Source organism: Protopterus annectens, chromosome 1.part1 (genome assembly GCF_019279795.1).
Source record: "Protopterus annectens isolate FY-2018-M chromosome 1.part1, PAN1.0, whole genome shotgun sequence".
NCBI lineage: Eukaryota > Metazoa > Chordata > Ceratodontiformes > Protopteridae > Protopterus > Protopterus annectens.
This window is the reverse complement of record NC_056726.1, coordinates 161,876,036-161,901,155: the sequence shown is the minus strand read 5'-3', so window position 1 is coordinate 161,901,155 and position 25,120 is coordinate 161,876,036.

Here is a 25,120-nt window from a genome sequence, read left to right as displayed (position 1 = left end):
GTAAGCTCTAACCACTACACTATTGCAATGCTGGTTATGATGGATATCTCTTGCTATTTTACTTCTTGTGCTGTTTAAGCTGGAATAAGCATCGCTAAACAACAGGCATACCCATGCAACTACGCTTAAACTTTATCGCATTTATAAAAAAAAAGTTTTGTTGTGTTATTTTAGCACGTCTATATTATGCTGTCGAAAACTCAAACTGTCGACAGCGTAATAATCGACATGAAAATGTCAAAACCCCAAACATCGAACACACACACAAAAAAAACACCCAAACACAACACAAATTGCTCTATGCAGGGGGGCAAGCCTCCCTGCACCCCCCACACCCCCCACTACTTAAATATACCAACTCTGAGATCGCAGTACATTGCAGTAAACAGAAATCTCCCCTTACGGAGATTTCCATTTACACGTGTGATGACTTTCGCTTTCGACAGTTTGGTGCCGCCAATATCAGCTTTGATATTGTCAGCCTTCGACAGGATGAAGTAGACCCTATTTTGGCTATAACCTTCAGAATATCCCTGCTAATGCTAAGCTTGTTATTTTACCAGATTTCTGCTTCGTGGTGGGCATACCTCTCAACTGCTTGGCGCAAAAACTGTGGACAAACCCTAAAATGATGGGGGGACAAATAGGGACAGATTTTAAATATTGCTCTTACAAATTTTTAGACAGTTGATGATAGATCTTGCATTAGCATGGATTTTCTGAAGGATGTGGAGTCTTTTAAACTCAAATGTTTGTCATTATTTAATGATATCCTCAGCTATTTTGAGGTATCCTAACATGTTGGGGGTGTTATGAGCATTCTTGCTCATTTTAAATGCCGAAAGGCAATTCTGGAGTGCAGGAGTGTGTGTATTGTGAGAGCGCTGCTCTCAGACACACCCCCTGCACTCGTACATGGCTCTGTGTTAGTTTAACAGCACAGGCAGCATGCCTTCATGAATATGCAAGGTGCACTGCCGTGCTGTGCAGGAGCAGACCCTGTCATGCAGGAATAACTTATTCCTGCACGGCTGCTTGCTGAATCCCAGGGCATAAATCTACATAGATGCTGTCAATGTCTGTACTACAGTGTGGAATACAGCAGGAATTCTTGGTTATCCACATGCAAACAGATATACCATGGAGCTCTGGCCTCTGGATTTGCAACACCCTGCAAAAAAATCCTGCAGGGCCTCGTGCTGATTCTGTAGTTTCAGCAGCTTTTCTGCCAACATAATTTCTCTTGCAGAATGGCAAGTCACTTGTTCCTAAACTACAAAAAGTTTAATCAGACTCTGCCATAGATTGCTGTGAGGCAATTTGTATTGCTTTTTTTCTAATGTGTATATTGTGGTGTATCTTCATAACACTGTGTTTTAATTATATTTGTTTCCTATTACATATTAAAAATAAAATAGTAACCAGAACTGTGTCTCTTGTGAGGCATACAGAGATTAAAACAGGTCATGTAAGGTTAATTATCTGTGAACTGAGGTAGGAACTAGGAACTAAACCTTGTATTTTAGTGGTAAAATAAAACATTTCAAGGCTTTACTGGAATAGCTCACTCAGACTCTGCCATAGACTGCTGTGAAAGAAAGGTTAGTTTGCGTTTACTTGTATTACCTTCTTGTAATTTGTACTACCTCAGTGGTCTATTCTATTGTCTATATTGTGCTGTATTTTCATTGCACCCTATTTTAATTGTATTTATATTTTAATTGTATGTTTTCTATTGCATATTTAAACTAGGAAGGTAATGGCAGACATGTCTCTTGTGAGTCATGCAGAAATAAGAACTAAGGGAGGAGCTAGGAACTAAACCTTATGTTTAATTGATAAAATGAAGAATTTCAAGACTTTACTGGGAAAGGTCACTAAGACTCTACCACAGACTGCTGTGAGAGAAAGGTTAGTTTGTTTTTCCTTATATTGCTTTCCTGTAATTTGTGTTTCTTTATTGCCTTTTTCTATTGTATATATTGTGGTGTATCTTCATTACTCTTATGTTTTCATTAAATTGTGTTTTTTATTGTATATTTAAATTAGGAAAGCAACCACAGCCATGTCTCTTAGGTTCATATGCTCATGGATAGGTACTAGGCAAAACAAGTGTGCATAATTCCCTAATATACGAAAATCCTTCTAGGAGTTGATATACACCCTAATCCTGGCCGCATCTTTCACAATGAATACAAAGATAGTTCTCTCTCACACTCTTGTGTAACCCAACAGCAGCCAACCTCCAACCCTGGTGATCTAATTTTTATAGCAATAAATGTTAATAGCATAAGAAATAATACTGCTGAACTATATGTCTGGATTACCCAACATGAGCCTGATGTTCCCACTGTAAATGCAACTTGGCTTAAACCAGCATAAATGACTCTGAAGTTATTCCTCCTGGCTATATATCATCTGTAATGACTGTCTAAAAAGGAAAAGTGATACAATTGTTTTAATATTTCCCAACACCTACCACATTTCTCCTTACAGCAAATCCATACCAAAATTCAGTTCAGCAGAGCTTCTTATCACTTTCCTCAAAATAAACAATTTATAAAAAAATATGTATTACTGTTCTTATCTCCCTCCTGCTGACAATACAGCTATATGGGAAGATATCCTACATTAGATATCCACAACATTTCCACAAGAAAAAATATTACTAACTGATGTGAATGTCAGATGGTTGAACATAAACTCTAACTCCTCTATATCTAGCTTGAATTTATATGGTTTCTCACAACTAATTAATTGCCCCACACATTTTTAGCAAGACATCCACTTCCCTATTAGACTAGATTATAGTATCGGACCCTAGTAAATACAACACCACAGGTACAATGTCAGACTCTCTTAGTGATCATCCCCCAGTCTATATAACCAGACATCTCACATATCCAGTTAAACAGTATATTTATAAAACAACACACAGCCCTTCCAAGTTTAACCCAGAAATGTTCATTACTATATTATCATCTATTAACTGGAACTTCCTAAACATCATCCCCTTAAACAATGTTATAAATGAATTCAGTGCAACTGTTCTAAATATTCTAAATAGCCTTAGACCTCCTAGAAGAAAGAGACTAAAAATTAATAATGCAGTTTGGCTATCCAAAAAGAGTAGAATGCTAATGCAGGATACAGAAAAAGCATGAAAAGAATGGAAAATATATAAACACCTCAATATCTTGAAAACTTTTGAATGCTTTGCAATTCTACTAAAAAGCAAATAAATGAAGACAAAAAACTACAGTATAATAACTTTCAGAATGATACTAAACACAATCCTAAAAAATGGATATACATTAAACAAATCTTACATCTCACCAAAATTTCAACCCAAACTCTCTTCCAATAACTCACCACTTGAAACTACAATACAGTTCAACTCTTATTTTATAGAGAGTATAGCATCTCTAACTAAGGACTCCTCATCATCTAATCCCAACTCTGTCCAACAGCCACATATTACCATATCCACTTTCATCTTCAAACCTGTGCTCACATCCTATACAAAACTATTCTTAAACAAACTTAAAGCACACTTCAAAGTGAGTACCTAAAAATAGCAGCCAATAGCATTGTTTATTCTGTCTCAGTTCTTATAAATAGGTAATTCCAGGAATCCCACATTCCTTCTCTCTGGAAAAGTCACACATTATCCCTCTACACAAAGGAGGAAATTCAACAGACATTAATAACTTTAGACCTATAGCAATCTTATCTCCCCTCACCAAAATACTTGAAAAATGTATTTAAAAACAATTGCTAGACTATCTCCTGCAAGAACTCCCATCCCATAAACAGCATGGCTTCCATCCTTCCAACAGTACTAGCACTGTCCATCTAACTTGTATAGAAACGGCAAATAAAGCTAGCGATAACAGCAAACTTGTATCTTCCTTATTTCTAAACTTTTTGACAGTTTGTCTTAACAAACTTCTACTTCAAATGTCATTAGGTCTCTCTCAGCCCACCCTTGTATGGTAGAAAAGCTAACTTTCCAATAGGTATCAGTTAGTAAAATGGCATTGCATGGTCTTTCCTTACCTGCCAGTCATCACTGGTGTACTACAAGGCTCTATTCTTGGCCCCTCATCTTTAAAATTTTCATCAACACCCTCTATACATGCACATAACATATCACTCTAATACAAAACACAGATTATTCCACTCTCATTTGCACATCTGACAACGGTGTACATCTCCAAACAATTACTCTGGAAGCTTTAACAACTGCTGAAACATGGCTTTGTAACTCACAACTCATGCTCAAACCAAGAAAGACCAGACTACTGTTTTTTTCCCAAATCCCTCTCTCATGAAAAAAACAATTTAATATTTTCTCTCTTGATAATGCAACCATTAAAGATTGAAGTCACCTCGCATATCAAATTATTAATTGTGATAGTGGATGGTTAGCTTACATTCAGCCTGCATATACAAATTTCCATAAGAAAAACTCATCAAAAACTAAGGATGGTTTACAGAGCAAAAAACTTTCTCAATGATGCAGCTAAAATTACACTTTCCACTACTTATCTCCTCCCCACATTTCATTATGATGCTGCCATCTTTACTAGCCTACAGGCTTCACAAAATTAAAACTTGCACAATGCTATACCAAAGTTGCTAAATTTGCAGCAAGTACCCCTTTCAGAACCCAACACTGTATAGCACTAAAAATGCCTAAATTGATTACGGCTGCCTCATCAACTAACATATACACCAGCTTCTTACCACCTATAAAATTATCCAGCATCCATCTGCCTGTATAACACTAAACAAATTCTATACAACTATCTTCCAAGTCGGTCATTGTGATCCAGTAACCAAAAACTCCTGTTTGTCTACAAACCTATCAGATCTGCCAGGCATTGTCTGTACTTGTACAAGGTTTCTAAGGCCTGGAACTCCTTATCTGTTTCTGTAAGGTAAATACTTCCTAGCTAAAACTCTGGCTTTGTTCTTGTTCAAAACCAGGATAAACTATATCCCTAAATGTGAACAAGTGCATTTTCATTCCTCATACCTTCTTACCGTCCTTTCTTCATTTACTTCCTTACTTCTGTCAAATTCTCTTCCCCGACTTTTTCTCTAAATATACCATAAGCCTGTTTCCCTCTCACTTCAAATTGCACTTCCTGTCTGTATTAGACTAACCTACCTTTAATTTCTCTACAAAATGTCTAAAATTTATATAAATATTACATGATTGTCATGTAACTTATATTGATTCTTAATCAATGTTTTTATATTATCACTAATGCGTCATAATTATTTAAACTGCAGATGTTTTGTTTTATTTTTGGACATCCTAAAATTATTGCTCTTAAAATGATTTATAATAATTTGAAGCTTTTCTCCCTGGTCCTCCCCTGAAAATGGGCTTCTACCCAGTTAGACTTTCCCTGTAACCACATGTCAGGAAATAAATAATAAACAAATAAACAGGCAATTGGTATGAAGACCACTTCAAGCCTAGCCAAAAAATATTAAAATGTTTCCTCTAGCCTCAAGGAGCATAAGAAATGATAGACGAGGAGAGAATGTGAGGCTGTCCATTCAATTATCTAGGTTTTACCTTGAAAGTACAATGGTACTACTCTGCTTGACATGTAGTGGTTGTTTGTTGCTGAAGCAAAAGATACAATGCGATATGAATAAATCATGCCAATGTGTCTTATTTATCTGCAGATGAAGGTTTAATTCCATTAATTGAGTATTTGATGTACCATTAGTTCTGTGACGGAATAGAACATCACGTAGGTTTGGATCGTTTATGGTATTGATGGCTAGACATAGGAATCAATGGAGGAGTCTGTAAGAGACTGATAACAGAGAAAGGACTGCCAGTCTCGTCTGATAACTAAGATTTTTGAGGCCACTGATCTTTTTAGTTATGACTCTCTTAGGTCTCTTAATTTGTGTGCTATGTTTAGATAAATACATGCCAAATGGTGCATTATATTCAATAATGGGTTTGATACAATACGAGTAATGGGGAATTAAGACTTCTTTGGATCTAGTACAGATGCCTTTGGAAATTAGATGGGTCAGATAAAAGGCTTTTCAAACTTCTGTGTTGACGTGATGGCCAAATGACAAGGAATTATCAACAAGAGTACCCAAATCTCTTACAACAGTGTGTGATTGGAGGGGTGCATCTCCTATACAGTAAGAGAAACTGTTTTGTTTACCAAAAGGAACAATGCTACATTTCCTTTACATTTAATTTGTGACCATTTTCTTTTTTCCATCTGTCAACATGGTCTAAGCTGTGTTAGAGCAATTTTGAGTCAGTTGAAAATCAAATAACAACACCCAATTTAGAGATAACTGCAAACCATACTCTAGAAGTGCTGGACTGCAGGTCTGAAAAATATATTTCAGATAGGAGAGGGCCCAAATCTGAGCCCTGTGCTATTCCACTGTTAACTGTTTTGTCTTCATAAGTGGCACTTACTAGTCTAATCACATGGGTTCTGTCTGACAACCAGTTAACTATCCATCACACAATATAAAGATTTATATTCAAATTAACAAATCTATCAATAATGATTACATGTGAATAGTGTCAAAGACCTTGTGAATCACATAGAAATTAGAACAGGTCACTTAAGTTTAATTATCTCCAAACTGAGGAGGGAGCTAAGAGCTAACATTGAATTTAAGGGGTAAAATAAAACATTTCAAGACTTTATTAGAGAAGCTTACTTAGACTCTGCCACAGACTGATGTGAAAGCAAGGTTAGTTTGTTTTTCCTTATATTACTTTCTTGTAATTTGTATTGCCTTACTGTTTTCTTTGGTTGTATACATTGTGATGTATCTTCATTACACTATGCTTTAATTATATTCTGTTTTCTATTGCATATTTAAACTAGGGAAGCAACTAAAGTTGTGTCTCTTGTGAGTCATACAGAAATCAGAACACATTACTTAAGGTTATCTATCTGTGACCTGCGGGAGGAGCTAGGAACTAAACAGTGTATTTAATAGAGAAAAGTAAAATTTTAAGTCTTTACTGTAAAAGTTCCCTCAAACTCTTTCATAAACTACTGCGAGGGAAAGGTTAGCTTGTTTTTCCTTATATTACTCTCATGTAACTTGAATTGCCTTTATTTATATATTTATTTATTGTGCATATTGGAAAATATCTTCTTTTCACTGTTTTTTTAATTATGTTTTGTTTTTATTGCATATTTAAACTAGGAAAGCTACCACAGCCATGTCTGGAGGACAAAACAAGATAATCCAGAAGAGCATTTTGAGGCTGCCCATCCAATTATTTAGGTTTACCTTGAAGGTGCAATGGTGCTACTGTGCTTGACATGTAGAGGAAAATTGTTTGAGAGATGACAGGTACATTGGGAAATGAATCTATCATGCCAAAGTGCCTTATTTATCTGCTGAGGAAGGTCTAGTTCCTTTAACCAAAATGATGTACCAATAGTTCTGCAAAAAAACAGGAGACGAAATAGAGTTGGATCTTTTATGGCATCAATGGTTAGACATGCAACTCCACATAGAAGTCTGTAAGAAACTGAGTACAAAGAAAGGATTGTCAGTCTCTCCTCTCACATTTCAAGGCTTTACTGGAAAAGCTGACTCAGAATCTGCCATAGGCTGCTGTCAGGGAAATGTTAGTTTTTCCTTTTATTACTTTCTTGTAATTTATATTGTCTTATTGTTTTTCTGTTGTGTATATTGTGGTGTATCTTTGTTACCATTTGTTTTAATTGTTTTCTTTTCCATTGCTCACTGTCTTTCTTGTTGCCCACCACTTTTGTAAGCTTGACCACATAATTCCTTCCCTCTCGTCTTTCAGTGGCTATTGCCAGTAAACACAAAATCATCATTTTGTGAAGTCACCCCCTTTGTCTATTTAAATTTATTGACCCTCCCACTGTATTCCATGCAAAATAGAACGCTAAGTATCTATCTTGATTCAGTTTTTTTGGTCTTAGTGGTAGAAATTAGTGGTTCTCCCCTTAGTTTGCTAAAACTTGAATTACCCCCTCTTTCATATCTAACTGCTTAGTGTATATGGCAATTCCTAAGATATTAACCCATTTTTCCAACTTCCCTTTAACATCATTGGACCTCCCACATTCTACCTCTCAGTAGCTGTCTTGGGATTCATGATTTTATTTTGCTCTTTGTGAGAGAAGGCGCATAGGGACATTATATCCTGGGAACTGCTGCTCACCAGAAAACCTGATAACTGTTTCATAGGTGTCAGGTTGGAATTTGTGTTGCTGTTTTGCACCGGGTGGGAGAAAGTGCAGAAGGAATTGATTCCTGCCTCTGAATGGGTAATGATTGTCTGTGTGGGACCTTCTTGATTGGTCTGGTTGCTCTCCAAGACATCTATTAGGAAAATCAACCAGTAAAAACACCAAACAAAATGGTACAAAATAAATGAAATTAAGTCCAATTCACCAAAAACTCGTAGCAGTTATGGAATGTAGGTTTAATGAATCCACACAGTAAATAGGGGTGTGTGCTGTTGAACAGTTAAAGTACAATTATTTAAAAGCATTCTACTAATAGTGTTAATTAAAAATAAATAAATGCATGAGTCAAGTAAATTAAAGTAAAAGCCATTCCTATTTCATTGTGATTTTAGTATTTATTCACGTATTTATTACAATATTTAGAGTTATATATTTACAATTTTAACTTTGCAATGGTTTTTGTAATGAATTTTACCCAAATATTATTCGTGTATACAATATACTACAATTCCTATCTAACCAGTGGTTGTGACATTACCCTGCAATGTACACTGCCTTGTCTGTGATTGATTGTCCTTTTGCATTTAATAGCATCGCCAATGGTAGACTTAATCACTCTGATGTAGTCTATGTATATTGGCATGTAGACGAAAGCACTCACTTTTTATTTTATCCCATTTATTCTGTTAAATGGTTGGTTGCAGTGTTGGCTTGGTCCTTTTTCCATTTTGTTTTTTTAATGAGGTGTTTCCTCTTTGTGGCTAATGTGCCTCTGAACTACAGTTTCCCATATTGTGGAAACAGTTTGTTTCAGACACAGCTCTTAGTAACAGCAGTACAATTCTTTTGGAACCCTTGGGTTTGTCTTGAACTGTAATTTTTTTCCTGAGACATGTTCACCTCTGTTTAAACCATGAATTTCACCTTAGAGTAAATATGCATTAAAAATGATTAGATGATAAGCGTATTACATGCCCTATCAGATACAGAGAAATGATAAAATACATTGATAAAAATATAATACTCATTTTAAATAACTATACAAAACACACCATACTCAATATAAACAACAATTATCATATAAACCATGAGAAAACCTTCCTCTGTAAAGTTAAAATTAAAGCCTGTTGAAGTACTCACTAAATAATTTAATAGTAAAATAAAATCCAATGATACATAATGTTATGCTTCACATTTTAAAACAAACTCTTTTACATATGTATCATGAATCATTTTGAATCCTTTTCAGACAATGGCACAGAACTGAAAAGACATACCTCAAGATTCCACTGAAAATTAGTTCTTCCTGTATGGAAGCAAATGGACCGTGTTTTCTACTTAGTGAAACAATTTAATTGCTATTTGTTAAACAAAGTTAACTGTGATATTGCCTTATACATCTGCCATTGCCTCTGTATTTTTGAAGTAGACTAAATTGCTTGAAATTCTAACCCATGTTCTGTAATGCTAGTATCTTGTTATCACTAGGCACTATCATCAGTAAGAGTTTAGGGAGGCAGTCTTCTAAACAGCTTTGATTTATTTTTTGTGTAACAGTCCCCTAATGACATTTTTCTTCTGTTTGCAGTAGCATTGCTTTTGCTCCTACCATCAAAATTGAATAAAAAATACTAACACACACTTCTGGAGGCAAGGCTGATACACCGACCTTAACTCTTAGATACAGATTTTGGAACAATACCCTAAATAATGAGTAGATTGAGAAGCAATGTTTTTCTTAAGGGCTGACAAATTAAGGCCCATCATAACTTTTAGATTGCAGAAATTATTTGTAGAGCATGTGATGCTGAATTATACCTAGAAATCAGGAAAAATACAACCTTGTTAAGTACCTTTCCTTTCCTTATGCAGGGCCAGCAGTGGAATAGGTCGCATAATCCCTTTGGTACAGAAGGCTGTAGGTTCTGTTCCCCTACCAGGTAGATTAACTGTTGACACTGCAGTGCAGGAAAAATGCAGTGCTGAACTACTGAGTATTAAACCAAGGGCCCATCTGCTTGAGATGGTGGATGTGAAAGATGCCTCAGCACTTATTAAAAGAGTAAGGGAAATTCCCTGGCCAATTTCCCTTTGTGGTATAAGTACTGAGTTTGGTCTTTCCTGAAAGGAGGCCATTAATCTAGTGGGCCTAACTCCATTAACAAAAGATAACTAAATATAAGAACAGTGTTTAGAAATTCTGTAGTGTAAGGAGTGCCATGATTATGCTCTGAACTTTGGGAAAAAAGCTTGTTAAGAACTTTGTCCTGCCCTAAAGCTGCTTAACATGATTTTGTTAAGTACCACCAAGTTCTATTTAGCTGTAGTTATAGCTTAACAGTGGCCAGAGCCAGTCAACACAGAATAACATCAGAAACGAAAATAAATTTAAAAAGCAGTTAGATACTTCACTCTGTCATACTTTTAAATAAAATGAGTGGTAGAACAAAGTGCCTAACATCTTTTAAAGCAGTTAATTTCAGAGAGGGACACCACTTCTGTCCACTGTCTGTGTGGCAGTGCTAAGTGTTTTATGGCTTTCAAAGCCATAAAATGATTTGTGCTCATGCATCTTTCTGTAAGTGGTAGCACATAAAGCAGATAAAGCTCAATGCACTACAAAGACTTTTGATTGGATCTGTTGGATCAAATTTCTTATTATGTGTTCTCAATATGGATGTCAAGACTTACCTCTCATGTTTAATTTTCTTCTGCTTTCAGGTTGAATCACTTTCTTTGAAGGAATTATATTTTATTATGAAATATAATTCCTTTAAAGAAAGTGATTCAACCTGAGAGCAGAAGAAAATTAAACTTGAGAGGTAATATTTTATTATGAAAGGTCAGCCACGGTGGTGCAGCGGTTAGCGTTGTTGCCTCACAGCAAGAAGTTCTCCAGTTCAATCCTCAGCTGGGGTGCCTTCTGTGTGGAGTCTGCATGTCCTCCCTGTGGTCATGTGGGTTTCCTCTGGGTTCTCCGGTTTCTTCCCAAAGACATGCTGTAGGTGGATTGGACACTCTATATTGGCCCTAGGCATGAGTGCATGCATGTGTGTGCCTTCCTTTGAAAGTTGGGTGCTGGGCTGGCAACTCGACACTGTAAAACTCTACTGCCAATCATGAGTGGACAGGTGATCTGCTGTGGCAACCCCTAGCCAGAAGAAGAAGATATTTTATTATGAAAAGGAACAGTGACAAACATAGAGAAAAACATAGCATAAAAGAAAGTAATTAATACTAGGGCAACATTATTTGGCAATCAGAATGTTACAGAATATCTAATGATGTAAACTAAATACATTGCTCAGTTCTCTTATAAATGAACTAAACTTGAATCTCTGTCAAGTCCTTTACATCAGTAGAGGTAACAGACCAAAATCAGGGCTTAATCAAATAGGTCAGAGTGCAGTCTGCTTTGTAAAGAAGGAATCTCAGGCAGTGAGTGTCTTGATATATTGGTTAGCATCTTTAACGAAATACAGAATATAACCAAGATGCTTGCATATGATTTGCTCAACACAGACGATAGTCTTCTAGGGTTCCACTCCTAATCATACTAGCCAACACCCAGTCTACTTTCAAGACAGGGTTCCTGAATTTATTCTTTTGTAAAGCCAGAACTTCTAACTATGGTTGTATACTACACTGCAATTATTTTCTAATGATGATTTTAGGTGTTCCCAATAACCTTTAATGTGCAAGTAAGCCCAGAAAATACAAAGATTGTCTGGCTGTGGGTGCATCATATCTCCAACAACTATTTTCCTGTTTAGTCCCTTGACTTAACTGCCTAACTAGATTAAGGTACCATCTATCTTGCAGTCTTATCTGTTGATGTTTGCAATGTGTTTATCTTTTTAGTCTATATGGAGCACTTCATGCATAGGCCTATATCCTTCTCAGTCAAGATGATCTCCTCTTACCTTCACCATGCTCCTTCTACCAGATGTTTATCTGCATTCACTTTTAGCAACTGTATGCTATTATAGATCACACTTTTTCCCTGTATTTTAATCCTTGACCATTAAGCCTGAGCTATCCCTCTCTATTTTTTTCAATAGAGTGAAGATATTTCATCCAGATTTGATGAATGTGTATGGGTATAAACCATCCATTCTCCCTAAGATGGAATTCTAAGCATATATTTGAGAAACCATTAAAGGCACAGGACTAGCCACTATCTGATCCCATTCAACAATGCCTCTTTCTAGTCAGTATTGTCTTATATGCATCCCTAGGCATACTATAGTGTAACCAAATTACTTTTGCAGGTCCCCTGCCCCATAATAAATTCTCCAACTGAACACAGTCTCTGTGACACTCTACTATCCATGCCTGAGGCAGCCTATGACAGATCTCCATAAAGTTGGTTGGTCCCTTTCAGCTCACATTGTCTCTCTTTATTGCTTGTTTATAATAGCTGGGCTAGTTTAAAAGATTAGCATACCAAGACAGGTGTGGGATACTCAAGCCACCAGAACATTTTAGGCTATGAGTGAGATGGGATAATATTCTTGTGTTGAGTCACCTAAGATATGTTTGTTTATTAGTCCTTGCAGATTGATAATTACTGGGTGACTAATTGGGATGAGTAGGTACCATAGCAGGTGCAGGATATGAGGAAGGTCATAATTTGTAGGTCCTGGATTTTACCAGAAATAGAATGCAGTATTTCCAGCTTAAGCAGGTAATCTTCTGAAATTTTAGTGACTAGTTTGAGAAGATTGAGCTCCATTGTGTACGCCTAACTATTGCTTACAAGTATGCTTAGTATCAGAGGTGCTACATTTGACTTTCACTGATTTTATCATATCTCAGGGTAAATGCATTGACACTCATGCATCAAACACATAATAAGTTGGTCATGATTGAAGACCTGATCATAATCCTTTATGCTAAGTACATTTTCAAATGTAAAAATAAAACGTGCTTAAAAACATTGTTAATCACATCTCATCTCCAGGCCTATGCTAGAGCATAAATGCTGGCCTGACAAAACAGCAGCTGGCAGCTAAAACAGCTTTAAAAACTGCAAAACACTTTGGACTACTTCACTTCTTTTTTTGTGTGTGTGTGCAGTACCACAAGGTGCATTGAAGCTGTTTAGATCACAGATGCACTTCTCTTTTTGCTGCTGTTTGTGAGGCAGTGGCAAATGTGTTGCAGCATTCAAACTTGCATACTTTGCACTGCTGCACTTATTTTCTGTGAGTAGTTCCATGTATTGCAATCAGTTATGATCATGACCCTTTGACCACAAGTCAGGTGTTGTATTATCACCATGGATTTCAAGATTTACCTTTCAAGCTTTGCTTTGCTGAAATTTCAGTGGGAATTTCTTAACATTCATTGTCTCAAAGACATAATAAGTTGGTTATTACTAGAGATCCAGTCATAATCTTCCATGTAAGGATACCAGTGGCATAGAATGGAACGAATGATTGTTTAATTATTAAAGCATCAAATTAATTTACTTTAGTGATGGCAGTGGTTAACATCTGATAAGTGAGTGCTGTTTGCAGTGGGAAGGAAATACCTTTCATTTCTGAACAGAACAGAAGAAAATCAACTTTTATGATTTGTTTGAAAATCTTGGAGGTAATCAGTCATTTTTAGGAAGATGAAGCACTAAGACAGATGCATTTTCTTGGAGATGTACCAATCCATAAGTGCTTTGTTCTTCTCTGTTAGGATGTGCACTCAGTGCCTATAAATTTGAGTTACTTCAACTAAACACTGTTTCAGCCCCTTACAAAAAATAATTGTATGGGTTACTTTTTAAGTCACCTGCCTCCTGACTAAACTAAATTAGTAAAATGGCTGTAAAGTAAGGGTTTTAGAAATATTGTCATGGCCACATCAAGACTGGATAGGATTGCCATTGATTATTAATGCCACCTTTGGTCTCTGCTGGAGATAGGTTGAAAAAGTAAAAACAAATAAATGGAGTGAGGATTGAATAACCATACATACATAAGTGTTTAGCCACCATTAGTTCCTATCTCCAAACCTTAAATCCAGTAATCAACTTTATCAAAGAAAGCAGTTTCTTAATAACGTGTTTGTACTTGGCTGTCTCTTTGAAATGGATTAGGTTCTATTAGACATGAAAGTAATTTAGACCACTTTCATTCTTCCAAAGCTCCTATAATCATCTTGAGTTAGAGGCGACATGGAATATATGTAAATTACCCTTTAAGGATATCAGGTGTTTCAGCTAAATGGCAATTCTGAATGTCCATGACTTTTTTCTTTTACTTTTAAGTATTTTTATGGACAGTTTCAGGCCAATAAAGCCAAACCCCTCTAGCTGTGGGCATGCATGTTTCTGCCTTCTTATGACATCATCAACACTGCATAAGAGGAATGTTTGACTTTTGGAAACACAGGGTAGTCATACCCAACTGATATCCATAAACCTAAGGGTGTCTACAAAATATCCCAACTAACAAATTAAAACAAGGACATTCAGAATTGCCATTTAGCTGAAGGACATACAGAATTGCCATTTAGCTGAATAGAGGGGTTTGACTTTATTGGCCTGAAATTGCCCATAAAAACACTTAAAAGTAAAAGAAAAAAGCCATGGATATTCAGAATTGCCATTTAGCTGAAACACCTTATACCTTAAAGGGTCATTTACGTATATCCCATGTTGTCTCTGATTCAAGAGGTTTAAGGTATCACACAGTGGAAATTCTAGCTTTGCTAGATTTTTCTTTTTCTGTTTTTAACCAATTGGTTTTCCTGTGTGACCTTTTTAAACCTTGTTTTAGCTTGTTAGTTTGGATATTTTGTAGACACCCTTAGGTTTATGGATATCAGTTGGGTATGACCACCCTGTGTTTCCAAAAGTCAAACATTCCTCATATGCTCTGCTGATGATGTCATAAGAAGGCAGAAACATGTATGTCCACAGCTAGAGTAGTTTGGCTTTATTGTCCTGAAATTGTCCATACAAACACTTAAAAGTAAAAGAAAAAAGCCATGGGAATTCAGAATTGCCATTTAGCTGAAACACTTGATATCCTTAAAGGGTAATTTACATACATCCCATGTTGCCTCTGATTCAAGAGTTGTAAGGTATCACACAGTGGAAATTATAGCTTTGCTAGATTTTTCTTTTTGTGTTTTTAACCAACCTCCTATAATCAAGAAATGTGCAGGTGGGATATGTGAAAGTGACAATAAAGCTGCATTCTTGTGCATCTGATAGAAACAGTAGACATTATTAGGATCAATGTTCATCTGAAAATATATCATGTTATTTACTGAATCAATGCATTATGTTTGAAGAGTATGTATTCCATCCATTCTTTTAGGAGCTTTGGCGTGTCTGGACTGAAAGATCAGCCTAGACAAAACAAAATTTGTAATCATTGATACACTAAACTGCAGGATGTCAGTCTTGTCCTTAATACCTGCATAGATGGAGGGGGTTGTAACTGTCACTCATTTGACAGAACATGAATGTATATACATTTATATTTGGTCAAACTCAGGTCCCTAAAATTATAGGTCCCCAAACCTGTCCAAACTCTGGGCTTTACTATATAACCTACCCAGTGATGCCAACTTCACAGAGTTGCTTATATAATTTATATCCAAATATGTTGGTGAAACCTTTACATGGGTCAAAGGTTGGAGAAATGTACCCCTATATGTCCATAATGTCAGTTTATCAATTTGTAAGTAAAAATATGATAAAATGACTTTTTTATATCTACTTTTCAAAATGTATTGTAATCTTCTAATAGAGGCAGGATAATTGATGCTTATAACTAATAGACTATGTGGATCAAAACCATTACAATTATAACAATGCTACTCCTACTTGGAAAGACAAAGATCACTCTTTTGCCATAGTTATTGTTAATAATAAGATGGCTCACACTACTCTCATCAATCCCTCAGCTAATAAGATGGCTCACACTGAACCCAGTGACCTTGCAAAAGTCTCAAAATAAGCTTTAAATTTTAAAACATCTTATATTAAGCGAGATAAGTATTAAATTACACATAGGTATAATTTCATGAATAATGCTACGGACATCTGACAACCTAGTTAAGCTTAAAAGCAGACTTTTAAAACATTTTGCATGCCCTACCCAAAGTCTAGCTCATGGCACAGATGCAGGGCATATAAGGTACCATCATTGAGCAGGTTTTGAATGACCCTGGACCACCTGTAGACCCAGTCAGGAGGGACAAATGAGATAAAACTTAAAGTGACCTTCTCTCTAGTCTCTCAGGGATGGCTTAAAGGTGTCTCTGCTGCACTTTTAACATCTTAGAGACTTGGTAAGCAGGTGATGATAGATCATACGAAGTGTCTTAGGGAAAAAGCACAGTAATCTGCTTGTTTTGTTATGGTACCTTTGCATGTGTGCTCATTAAAGTAACCAGAGCTGTGAGGAACTCACCACTGACAGAACTAGGTCTTTGTCATGTTTGATAAGGTGTAAGATAGGAATGTCAAGAAAGTATTTCTGTAAGCATTTTTGTCCCACTAAAATACATCTTCAGAACAAAATGTAAGCAACATCACTCCACTTACAATAGATGCAAAGAAGTCACATGATTAGAAATACCAGAATGGCTATCCAGAACAGAATATAACAAACTTAAATGTGTACTTAAAGCTACAGTTCCAATATTATCTAACCATTAATTTCAGTTTAAGAATGCTGTAAATTCTGATCATCTGATTAAGACCAGGCGAAGAAGTGTCATCTAGAAATAACTACCATTTGATTTCTGAATTAAGCTATCTAAATTACCTCCGCTCATACTCGCCTCTGTGGGTTCAATAATTAAAAACCTGAACTTCTTAAAAGAAAAGAATATTTGATTGTGTGTGTTTAAATAGGACAGCAATACCTTTCTTAGTCTTTATGGTGTAGATATGTTTGTAATTGCTTTGTGACAGCTTTAAATGTGTTTTACCAATTAAATGTCCTCACAGCTTCATGTGAAGCCAAATATACTACATTTTCTAGAAATACAATCAAAGGGAATTTTGACCAAGGCTCTGTAACTGTGTAAAAATGTATATGTATAGACTGGTTTTGATAAAACACTGAATACAGAACCCACACTGATGAGTTCCAGGGTTTTTTGAGTGTGTACAAAAAATGTGCGATTACCTTATTTCCCCCAAGCAGACTTTCCAAACTATGGCCTTTTTCAGTATAAACTGTGACATAACTACCAACTGCAAAACACTTCAGAACTGACCCTTATTTTTTACACAAATATCATTTCTAATGGTTCTTTGAACTATATGCTAGAGCAAAATCATTTTGTTTGATATGGCATCGGTATTCATTTCTTAACACTCTCTCCCAGTTAGTACAATAGGTTTACATTGAGTACCTGAAATGCAAACAATGGTGAACCCTCTCAAGACTGTCATTTTGTTAAATTAGAGTATTAGAGGTCTTTCACATCAATAGTTGCTAGAAACACAAAATGTTTACAATTAAAACGTTCCTCAGTTGTTCAAGAAAATGTCAGGTGTCCCCTGGGTACTATTGAAAAGTTTGGGCTGCACCATTCAAACACAGCACCTTTCTCAACAGTTACATGGTCACTGTATAAAGTAACAATGATGGTAGTCATCAAGGTTTTGATAAGGTGGGATATGATCTTAGTGGTGTTCTTTCTAGACACAATGAAATGTTGATTAGGAGTCCAAATGCTGAAACTGATAGGTTAAACCAAGATTTTGTTAAGCATCAACATTAGGAAGTAAGCCACAGTGTTAGAGGGTGCCATTGACAGGTGCTAATAATGCAAGAGTGCCATACCAACACTCATTTATGAATACTGACACTGTATTTGTGGCCATAGCTAAGGTTCTAAAATACTTACTGAGTAGTGATTTAACTGTAGCATGCTGCTTGTCACATTTATAACAAGCAGTTTGCTAATTTTGTTGGGTTTCAACTCCAAGATCTGTTTTTCTCCTTAACTTTTCAGACGCCAGCTTATGAAATTTCACATAGTGCCAGATGTCCTATCTTTGGTTCTGAGGGATCTATATAAACAATAACAGAATCAAGAGGAGATTTGAGGCACTATAAACTTACAAAGGGAAGAACAGGAACTGATTACAGCAACCCTCATGTTTAAGGCATACAGCTTAAATTCTGCTACTTTATCCAATAAACATTAATTCTTTTGGATGAAGGGCTTTTCTTTTGTATCTTCTAGATGTGCTAACCTAGCACATACTATAACAGAATTAAAACTATTGACATGTAAGTTGGATTTAGCTAATATAAAGTAGGCACCTCCACTAGGAAGTACCAAGACTGTAAAACTAGGAGAAAAAAACGATGCATTTATCCTCACCTTCATCAAACCATTACAATATGAATAAGCTTCTGAAATAGACATTAGAAATTGTTAAATCACGCCCTTGCAAAACATTTCTAAAATATGGCATTGACAGATAAGAAGCATCATAATTTGCATTTTAACAAAGAACTGAACATTATAAAAGCTAAGAAAGTGGGACAGATAGTAATAATGAATAGTACTGCCTATTAAATGTACACACTATTGTAGTTTACTGACAATAACTTTGAAAATGTTTAATGTTAACAGGGCTTACACAGTAACTTATGATTTACTACTGGACATGTACAACAATTAGAATAACAATGATTTATTTGACTGCTGTATATAATAATAATCATCATCATCTTCATCATAAACCCCCTTCCTTCCATTTCTCACACATGGTCATGGTGTTGCATCAACTTTCGCCATCTTTCTTGATTCAATGCCACTCTCCTACCATCTTCAGCAATCATGCCTGACTGTCAGAGGTCTTCTCACACACAACCCATCCATTACTTTGTTGGATGCCCTCATTTCCTCTTACCTTCTTCCTGCCTGTTCCAAATCTTCTTCAACCAATTGTCTTATGCTTTCCTGCACATATGTCTGAACCACTGTAATCTGTTTTCTTTGACCTTCTCTGTAATTGTAGCTACTACTTTGATGACCTCATTCCTTTACCTGTCCCACAGTGGGCATCCTACCACCAATCTGAGACACTTCATCTCTATCTCTACCTTCTGAAACTGCTCTGCTTTAAATGCCTATGTTTCTGTACCATACTATAGTATGTGTTGCACTACTGTTTTGTCCACCTTGTTTTTCAGCTTCTTTGGCATTTTCTGCCGCACACCACTTCAGATCCACTGTGCCAGTTGGCTGCAACCTCTCTAATCCGAGCTTTGACTTTTCTCATTCAGACTTCACTTCTCCTCAATCACCCTACCCAAATACTAGCTCAGTTGACCTGTTCTGCTATTTTCCCTTCCGTCTCATTTCTCATCTTCTTCTGATTTCCTTCATGTGCTGCCATAACAACGGTTTTATTTGTCCTTTATTTTATCACACATGCCTTCAGTTTTGCACTCCATTCTCCTATATTTTGCTGAAGTTCTTGTTTAGAGTCTGCTTGCAATGCCATATTGTCTGTATACAAGATTTTTGTTGATTTCTCCTCTTTAACCTGTTTGCTAATGTAGTCCATCACCATTATGAACAGCAGTGGGCTCAGAGATGAACCCTGATGCATGGTCACTTCCATTGAGAACTCCTCTATATGTCTAAATATTGTTTGCACTTGTGTCAGTGAGATGTGCACTAATTCTACCAATGTTTCTGGGGCTTCAAACCATCACAGAACTGCCCAAACCAGCTTTTTTAGGGACCTTGTCATATGCTTTCTCCAAGTCTTGGAAAGCCCAGATGGACTCTTTCCTCATCCCTAGCTTCTTCTCAACTAAATCTCTAACTGAACACACTGGGCCAGCTGTGCTGAATTTTGATCTAAATCCAAACTGCTAATCTCCTGCCTTACTTTCTACTTGTATACGTATTCATTTCTCAATCACTCTTTCCAAAACTTTAATGCAGTATGGAAGGAGTTTGATCTACTATACTGCCTGCAGTGGTGAATGTCCCCTTTGCTCTTGTATACTGATCCTAGTATGCTGATTTTCCAGTCATGTAGGATATGCCTTTTTCTCTATACTGCTATGAGTACCCCCTGGAGCCCTTTCTCTCCTAATTCATTCAACATTTTCATCATGTATGCCGTAACCTCATCTGAGTTTGCTTCTTTCCCTGGCTTCATTTTCCACAGTGCTGTTCTTACCTCTAGTAGTGTGGGTTCTCCTTCCTCTTTCACTGTGGGGTATGTTTGAGACAGTACAGCTTTTGTGGGGTTTTCTTAATTCGCAAGTTGTTGGAAGCAATCTTCCCTCCTATATTTGATGTCCTGTGGACTGGTGAGCAGATTTTTGCTGGCACCCCTTCTGAAGGGTGTCTGATGACTATCTTCTTTTTCTTTTTCTTGCTATCTTTCCTTTGCAACCTGATAGTTTATTTGTGCTAAGCCTCTTTTCAGAAGCTGGTAGGGTGCCTCCGATGCCTTGGTCTTTGTTATTGCAACTGCTCTCTTAACCTCTTTGCTAGTGAATCAGTATTCCTTCTTAGCTTGGTCTGTCTTTTTTGTCTTTAGCATTTTCCTGAATTCTTTCTTTCTTTTGATGAATTCCTGGACTTCTGCATTTTTCCAGTAGTTTTCCTTAGGTACCTTATTTCCATATTTGTCTCAGCTGTGCATCTGTACTCAAACATGTTGGTTTCAGGTACTTCAATTCCTCTTTCATCTCTACCTATTTCCTCTTCTACATGAGGTGCTAGATTCCTGAGTATTTCACTGAACTCTTGTGTTTTCTCTCCATTCAACTTTCAGGTCTCCATCCTAGTCTCTGCTGACCTTAGTGCTTTCTTTGGTAACTTGCATGCAGCTGATTGCAGAAACCTGTGGTTTATCCTGTGGGCCCAACTGTTTCACAGAGATGACTTTACAATTTCTGACTCTACCTCCTTTACCTAATAGGATGAAGTCTACCTCACTTGCATGTTGGCCACTATTGTATGTGATCTTGTGACTGCCTCTATTGCTGAGCATCAAACCATTTGCTAGACAGAAGTCTAGAATGGCGTCTTCTTCTTCTTGCTTGTTGCCTCACCCATGCAGACCAAGGTAGTCCTCATATCCTACCTTATCTGTCTCTATATGTACATTTAGGCCAGCCATTTATCAATACCAACTCATAATGTCCTGCTTTATTTAGTAGGTCCTGCAACTATTCAAATGCACTCTTTTCTTCACTATCACAAGTGGGGCAGGGGATAGACTTTCTCTCTAATGGCTGTGACTATTTACACAGGAGTCTAATTGTCATGAGTGTGCAACTAATTCTGAGGATATCCCTCACCAGACTTCCAAAACCATTCCAAATCTTCCCCCTGAGTAGTAGATTTTGAAGCCATTTGGATTATATATATAGAGGACATCTAGCCTTCATCTTACTATCATGTCATCTACTTCCAATCTATGTCCTTCCAGCAGTTAGTTCATTTATACTATTGTTGGCTCATGTTTGGAAGGTTGATCAGATTTATGTCCAAGTTTTGCTAAAAAGAAGGTATCAAGCTGGACAACTGGCCACTGGCCACATAGACCTCTCCAACTGTTAGCATGGCTAGCCACTGTGATCCACGTTGTTGTAAGGGTACTACAAAACTGATGCCCCAAAGTAGTTGGTCTTACTTCTGCTGATAGGCACCATCAAGTATCATCACTGCTGCCCACAACTCCATTCCTGGGAGAATTTGAGGTGGAAACACCCAGCATGTTTTTTGGAGGTGAGAGGAATTCCCACACAGGCACAGGTAGAACATCCAAACTCCACACAGGCCTTGGCCAGAGGTCAGGTTCAAACCTTGTACTTTGTGCATGGAAGGTGAAGACCTTAAATGCTACTGCAACTGTCTTTAATGACTACTTATATTCAGAAACTGCTTCCATATAAAACACCACAGAATTTCTTACTTTCTATGGAATTCCTAAAATTTACACATCTATAACAAACTCCCATCTGAGACCGGCACATTTTCAACCTCGTGGTATGGTATGGAGCTCAAATCCCTCCAGAGAGTGGTGAAGACAGCTAGGAGGATCATTAAGACCACCTTACCACGTATCCATGGCTTGTACTTATCCAGATGTCTCAGCAGGGTCAGAGAAATAATTAAAGAATGCACTCACACTGCTTACAGACTGTCCCTGCATCTATCATCCGGAAAGCGCTTCCGAAGCATACCTTGCAGAACTACAAGATTCAGGAAGAGCTTCTTCCCTAATGTCATCAGGCTGCTGAACTCTAAAAACCACTACACTCCATGATGTCCAACTGGGTCAGTAGAAACTGTTTCAAATTGTGCAACAACCTGGTTACCAGTCTCACCTAATACTTAGTGCAATATTCACCATGACTGTAACTTCTAGACCATCTAAGGCAGTAGCGATGCAGTGAAGTATCTCTTCTTTCAATGCAATACATTCAAATTCGTAAATTAAGCATAGTGCAATACTCTAAGATCCATAGTGCAATACACTAATGTTCACAGTGCAATACTCAAATGTCTCTTTCTGTGTAAGAATCAATGCAATGTTTTAAACAAGTACCTGTGCAATACTAAAGTCTTATGCAAGTAAGTGTTCAGTTCGAAAAGTGTTAAAATGTGTTTCTAATTATGTGCAATATTAGTCTGTCTATCTTCATGTCCATGATGTAATAGCTAGGTGTTACATGTGTAAATGTCTGTGAAAATAGTCTATCCCTGGGATTCATGAATCTTGGCACAAGGATGGTGTTAGTTTTGCACTGAACGTGCGGCGTAGAGATGGTGCAGCAGCACCACATGCATAGTAATGAAGGCGCGCTGCCGTAATGGCCACGTGCATAGGAAACGTGTACGAGTGCAGGGGGCGTGTCCAAGCACAGCACGGAAGCATGAACATGTTGGTTGCATACGTGCAACTTAAAATGCTGACTAGTACAGCCTGCCTCTAATAGTAATCACTCCTGTCAGTGTCCGTGGATACTGAAATGTATGCAAAGCATACAAGACAGTTTTGCGAACACCAAAATAAAAAGTAAACACAAAGGCACATAGCTGAATATTGAGTCCCCGTCCCTTGAACAAATGATATTTAAAACCCCGCGCCCGTATTCCATTTTAGTGTCAATAGTTATACCAAATGGAAGCGAAATGCATCATGTTAGCACGCTGCCAATTGCTAAGCCTAGCCCAATGGTTAGGGTTACCGCATGTCCTACATCGTGAGGGACAGCCCCTCCTAGCCAATTGTGTCCATACCAAAACCATTATAAATGTCAAATGTCCTGTGATTGTAGGACATAATTATGTCCCATATGTTATGTAATAGTCCCATACAATACTTATTTCCATATATAAAATACCTAAATGTTACAAGAAACAGAATAAGCAAGTAAACGAAACAGAATAAGCAACTACACTGCTACAACAATAAAAGCTTATATTTAGATATAAAACTAAAGTACTATCCTTTGTATTGACCGTGGGTATGTGTTGGCCTGTAAACTCTGATGTGTGTCCCAAAAATGTCCCATCCTGGTCATATGAAAAGGTGGCAACCCTACCAATGGTCAGAGCATTCGCCCAATATCTGCCCATTCGTGGTCCAAGTCGTCCTTGTCAGGACGGCCCATAGATGAACGGGTATTACCTGGGTCTACCTACCATGTCATGAAAGATAAGTATTTGCGTGTACCTATATGCGTGAAGTACAGCATGTGGATGATCAGAAATGCTAGGGTAGTCCTCACAACCATATTGGTACCAGAGATATGTAGTGTATGCAATGTGTTCTATTGACTGTGCCATGGGCCATCAACTAGAGAAGGGATGGCTGGTGTCTGTGGAATATGGGGGTGGGGGGTGATGGGTAATGTAATAATTCACCAAGGGGAGACTGGTTTGGATGCCCAATAGGTGAACTGGAGGTGTATGAGGGAGCAGTGGGTAAATCAGGAAGATAACCAAAGAACAAATATTCACATCCGCAATACAATCCCACAAACATATGAACATTAAAAAGTGCAATACACATGTACAGAAACATTACCGGAACATATCCACATAATGGTCTGGCCTGAACTGAGCAATCCAACCCCAACACACCTGGATACATAATTGCATACCCATCATCCCCTTCACAGCACACCAGCCCCCCTTCCTGAACGTCCACCAAAACCACCCATACTCTGGCTGCTAGATAGGCACAGCCATATCTGCACATAGTGACCCCTACCAATATCTAGTAGGCAGTCTCACCCTAGGCAGTCTCAGTATTGAAAACTATGTATCCCTTGCAAGTATAACCCTACCTTATCTCCATAAAGCCAAAGAAGGTCATCAGTCCCCACAATTTTTGGATATCCTTAATGGGATAAGTATCTGTTCTAAACATTAGACTTGGTGTCACGACACGATGTCCAGTCCTGTATACATCTGGACACAAGTTTTATGAGCAGTAGTTGTCCACAAGACTGCTCAGCCTCCAGCTGGTCCTGCAGAATCTACGACCTGGGATTAAACACCTGACCGTGATGCATGTCTCCCCACGTGCATTATTGGGAATATATACCTTACACATTCGCATAGTGGCAGTCAGATATAGGGTGATTAAGGCACTTTAAAGCAGACGTAAGTAGGGTTACCACCTGTCCCACTTTGCGAGGGACAGTCACTTTCTGGTCAGTTGTGTCCTGACCAAATATAATACAATGGCAAATGTCCTGTGATTGTAGGAAATACTTATGTCCCATATTTCATGTAACAGTTGCATAAAACAGTTATTATTGTATGTAAAATACTTAAATGTTACAAGAAACAGAATATGCAACTAAAATGCTACAAGAATAAGCTTTCATTTAGGCAAATAAGTA